The sequence below is a fragment of the Triticum urartu genome, chromosome 3 (assembly GCF_003073215.2).
Source record: "Triticum urartu cultivar G1812 chromosome 3, Tu2.1, whole genome shotgun sequence".
Lineage (NCBI taxonomy): Eukaryota > Viridiplantae > Streptophyta > Magnoliopsida > Poales > Poaceae > Triticum > Triticum urartu.
This window is the reverse complement of record NC_053024.1, coordinates 413201003-413207002: the sequence shown is the minus strand read 5'-3', so window position 1 is coordinate 413207002 and position 6000 is coordinate 413201003.

Here is a 6000-nt window from a genome sequence, read left to right as displayed (position 1 = left end):
CACCGATTTGAACTAGCGGCCCTTTCTGCTCAGGGTTAGAAGGGGGATTTTGCGTGTCGGGATTTGGAAGCTGGAGGGAGTTTTCGCGCGCGTTGTAATTTCGGGATAGCAAGGCGTGGGTTGTGAAGGCGCCAGTTTTGGGAGCACGATATCTGAATTTTCGGGATATAACAAGACGCGGGTTGAATTTGAGGGACAAGCCTAACGTGTAGTAATATTGTACTTGTACGTACCAAATCAATTCGCACTTCCCTCAACCAAAAAGAAAACAAAAAAAATAAAACTATTCACACCACACAAAGAGAGAGTCTTGCCCCGTTTTACTATACAAATGCTATTCAAAGCTACTCCCTCCTTCCATCTATATAGGGCCTAATGCGTTTTTTGATGCTAACTTTGACCAAATATTAGAGCAATGATATATGACATGCAACTTACACAAAGCACACCGTTAAATTCGTCTGCGAAAGGTTCTTTCAATGATATAATTTTCACATTGTGCATGTCATGTACTATTAATCTTGTCAATAGTCAAAGGCAGTCTTAAAAATCTCATTACGCCCTATATAGATGGAAGGAGGGAGTATGAATCCATGTTATGTCCGATTAAATTTTTTCGCTTGCTGTATAATGCATGTAACCTACTCATACCAACATTTTAGTTCATTCCAAATTTCTATACTACCGCTGCAATTCGAACTAAATTTGAATTCGTTTCTCTATTTCAATAAGAATCTACAATCATGATTGTTGCCAACTTCAACCATCATAGTTTCCTTGCTATCCGCCAGATATAAATTGGACGGCCTATAATGCAGGATGGCAGGCACACCATCATCAACAACTCCGTTTTTATAAGAGTAGAGATAAAATATATTAAATGTAGTATAACATGTTCATAACCACACCATGTGTATCACCGTTATATATATTCACGCATGCGTCGGTTTGAAACACTATGATAAATTCTTCAAATATCCGAATTCTCTTTTTATAATGAAGTATATATGATCTCTATTCGTCTTTTACACCCACACAACCCTCTTATCTTTATAGCTAGCGCTGACTTTCTCTTGTGCATGCACACACCTGCATCCCTCTCACCCTCCCTCGGCATTCTCTAGCTCCATCGTGCAAATTCGTCTTTTCACTTTAGGTCATTCACCCACGGTGTGTGTAGGCCCCCTAGCTCATTCTTTACGGCACACATCGATCGATATGCCTCTCTAGCCAGGTGTGCCTGTCACAAACACAAGCTTCCCCTCTTCTCTTGTCACCGTCCATGCCTCACTCCCACCACTCTTTTCATCGTTCTCGTACTCGCACACTCCTCCCCCTCGATATAGTATGCCTCTCGTACCACCTCCTACATGCATCCCTCTCTCTCTCTCTCTCTATCCTTCTCCTCGTGCCTCATTTGCTTCTAACACACACATGCATGTATACCGATCGATCTCCCAACATATACCTAGATCGACTTTAACTAGGCCCCCCATCGATCGACATACCTCACAAGTTATGTCTCTCCTTTATCTAACAAAGGGCGACTGATCTTCCTATGTAGTTAGTCTGCTTACCACAGCCACATCATCCCCCTCATCATTCGTGCATGCCTCCTGACCCGTCTCTCACACGCATGTGCACATACAACAAGCAGCCATCTCCTCTCTTATTGATATTGCGGGCGTGCCCTCCGTTTGTCTAGCAAGCCTATCCCACCATTTGTTAGAAGCAACTCCACTACCACCCCCTCCAACACTCTAGCTCTGTCTCTCTCCCAACCTTATTCCTCTCCTGCACATATGCATGGATGCCGATCGATCTCCCTTAATACATGAGGCAGATCGATCTCCTTAATACATGAGGTAGGCCTCTCTCCTCCTCCACACATATACCAGCCATTGTACCTCTATAGTTAATTGGGCCTCCCTCTTCCCCCACCACACACCGATAGTCGAGCGCTGCAGGTAGGTATCCATGCCACAGAGACAAACTGCACATGTCCCATCTCACGTTCCAGTAGGCCAACCACTCTATATCTTTGACGTGGGCACACACAAATTCGATGGCACTCTTTATCGATCGCGCGCACACACACACACACATCATCCCTCTCTTCGATTCTATGGACACCTCAAGCCGATGATACCTCCACTCTCTTCTCGTGGATCGCCCCCTCTATATATATGTTATATCCAGGATTCTATTTCACACACATTGCATATGTTACATTTTTTGATTGATCCCCCCCCCCAAAAACTCTATATCTCTCTAGGTTCGTATCTGTCTCACACAACCCCACATAGGTGGTGTACGTATACAAGAAGAAAATAGGTGCACCGTGCATGTACTCACGCTTCGTGCCCAGCCACACCCGCGCGGGTACACGGTGGAGCTCATTTCTTTACGAAATGGCAGCCCACGTGCTAATTTGAATGCCTGTAGCGGTTGTTTACCTAGGGAGGTCGTGTACCACACGTGCACGAAACAAAGTTCGACTTGACGCGTTGCCGCATTATTTTTAAATAAAGTTATATCGCTCAATGGCACGTACACAGAATATAAAACGATTTTTGGAGAAAAAGGTAGTCTTCTCACTATATACAATGGAGCCTGCCTGCCTGGTTTGTCGCTCTTCAGAGTATCCCACACAAGGCTGTGGTGGCCTCTCTCTCTCTCACCGTTGGTCACTGATCCGACCGCATCTCGTCCGCCGGGGGAAAGGGAGTGCGGTGGCCTCTCTCTCTCTCACCGTTGGTCACTGATCCGGCCGCATCCCGTCCGCTGGGGGAAAGGGAGGAAGTGCATCGTTTCTCCGTTCAACGACGCCGAGGCAGCATGTCCCGATCTGCGGTACACGCCGTTCTCTTTGACCAAGCTCCGGCGCGGCAGGGCCTACGCCACCTGCTCGCAGATTCCGCCTGCCGCCGCTCACCTAGTTACATCCCGACGACCTCCAGGTATCCCCTTCGGCCTTGCTCCACTACCCGTCTTCCCACGCCGCTGCATGTGGATCTTCCATAGTTCTTTGCCCAAAACATAGCTGGTCCGGCGTACTTTCCATATTGCATTCTCGTCCTCACACCGTTTTAGACAAACACAACCGTGTTGTTATCTTCCCTTAGGACAAGGAATATGCTTCTTTTTTGTCATCGCATGTGTCATCAACTGTTATTGGCCAGTAATTGTTTCCTTTCTACCTCTTTTTTGCAAACAGGGCTATCCATTTCACCTCGTTGCTATTGCGACCTTTTGGTGAACTGCACAAATCACTTTTTTCTTAAGAGTGTTTTGTGCGGTTGTACTAAAATTTCACACGGGCAACGTCTCTACATTTCAGTGCGACTACACAAAGGGAGATTGGTTTTGCTCTATCCTCCTCATCCAACCCCGAGCCTAATCTTCTCCAACTAGTTAGTCTTAAGAGAGACTGCAAAGGTGACCGGCTTCTATTTGTGTGTTTATTGTTTCATCTGCAGTCCTCTATTATCGTAATCACACTTAATATCTTTGGAACAGGGACACTTAGCTCTATTTTAGTGGAACTGCACAAAATGATCGGAATGTTGCATGCTCCAGACAGCTACTTTTTTCCCAACATGCCTTGTTGATTTGACAGAGTTGGGGGGACGTTGCTGCCAATGAAAGCATGGATCAATTTTAATTTAACACCTTCTCCCAACTCTGTCTTTAGTTGTGATATAATTATTAGCTCTGATCTGCTAATAATTGACATGCATTAGCAAGGAAGTTAGTTTTTTATTGTTTCCGAAAGAGCATCGATGGCAAGAGACGCGAAACAAAAGCTGAAAGCTCACACCATTGTACAATTTCATGTCGCTGGAAAATTATTTGTATAGTACGTCAATTATGTAAACAAATGATGGAAGCTTGATAGCATTCCAGAAGCCTCTTCATCATCCGGGTCCATGTGCCATGCACAAAATTATACTCCTTCGTTCCTAAATATTTGTCTTTTTACAAATTTCGAACGGGCATATTTTAGAGTGTAGATTCACTCATTTTGCTTCGTATGTGTACTCCCTCCATTCCTAAATATTCTATTCGTCTTTCTAGAGATTTCAACAAGTGACTACATACGGAGCAAAATGAGTGAATCTACACTCTAAAATATGTCTATATACATCCGTATGTGCCAGTCCATTTGAAATCTCTAAAAAGACAAATATTTGAGTAGTCACTCGTTGAAATCTCTAGAAAGACAAATACTCCGGAGTATATTTAAGAACCGAGGGGGTAGTGCACAACCGCATGGGAGACTCAGCCCAGTCGTTGCGCCGCATTAATAGTGAGTAATGAGAAGTCAAATCATAAGCCCCACCTTTCCCACTGTAAGTTGCTCTGAAGAAGCAACCATCAATACGCTCTTCTTTGAATCCGCTCATACTACTCCATCCGTCACTGTTTATACAGCGTGCTTCTGAAAAAAGAAAAAAAATCTGTGGGACCAAGGCGACTAGCGATCGGCCTAAAAAATAGCATTGGTAGTTATAGCATGACGTCTACTACTAGAGGGAATAATGCGTACACACATGCATGCAGTGCTTCCACCCCGGGTACACACATGCATGCACTTACTCCACTCCGTAGTAGTACAGTACACGGAGAGAAAATTGTGGACTTGATTGCGGTTACTACGACCTAATTAATTGAGCATTAAACCAAACACGTCTAAAGTCTCTCTGGTGGTGGAAATGCATTGAGAGAAATGCATCATAATGAAGCGCGCCCTGTAAACTGTGACGGAGGGAGGAGTAGTATGAAGGTGCAAAACCAAGTACGCGTATGGCTAGTCGGTCAACGCACGTCCTCTTGGCATATCACTGACATGTGGGACAGGAGTGTGAGCAAACCGATCTCAATTGACGGCAAAGAGCCAACCCGTCGTTCCTTCAGAGAGACGAGGGGGCTGTTTGGTTCTCAGCCTAAGGTTGCCACTTCTAACCTTAGTCATGCCACAACACCTTAGGCATATGTTTGGTTTATTGCCACACTTGTGGCTTGCCATAGTTTTCTAGTTATATGGCCCACAAGTCATAGGCTCAAATTTTTGCCAAATCTTGCCACACTTGTGGTGGCCATTTTGTTAGCCACACTTTTTGTGGCAGCCACAGTTTGCCTAAGATTAGTTGTGGCAAAGTTAGTCATGAACCAAACAAGCCCAAGGAGCAAGAACACACAGACGGGCTCGCACAGAGGCCAAGATATATTCGAGCATGGTTGGTTGATCGATATCATTCATTACATGTTGGGCTGCCGTTTTCCGCCCTTCTCCGGAATAAACGTGTACTTTGTCAGAGATAAAAAAATAAGAGTACAGACGCTCCACCATGCGGTTCTAGTAGTAGTACTACTTGTACTACTACGCTTGGCTCTTCGCCTCTTCGTGAAGTCGAACAATGATGGTACTCCGCATGTTAGGTACTACAGTGTATGCCTCTCACAATCTGACACCAAATGGATTGATGCATGTTCACCGAGGGTAGGTTGCATTAGTCAAAAGGTGTAGCGAGCTTCACCTTGTCCTGCAAGCTTCTCCTCGTTCTGCGAGTTGACGGGACACACCAAAAAGTAGTGCTAGTCCATACTCCCTCCTTTCCGGTTAATATGTCTTCAAAACTACTACGCAGACGATACTTGTTCGGACGAAAGCTGGACGATGGTGGATCCATTGGCATGTCGTAGTTTGCTCATAGGCATGGACGGCTTGATTAGCACTGTCGTGCAAGAATCGTGCACCATGAGTCGTCTGCATAGCAGCGCTCATATGGCTTAATCTTTTTTGCGGGTAAATGAGAGAGCTTTATTCATATATAAGCATTCTTAGGACGATCAGCCAAGACACTAGTCACTAGGAAGCGAGGTACCCCGCAAAAAAAGAAGTAGGAAGCGAGGTGTTTCATCAAGCCAGCTCTCGGCCACATTCAAAGTGCAACAAGCACGGTTCGCATGAAGACGCGCCGCAAGGTTTGCTGACCT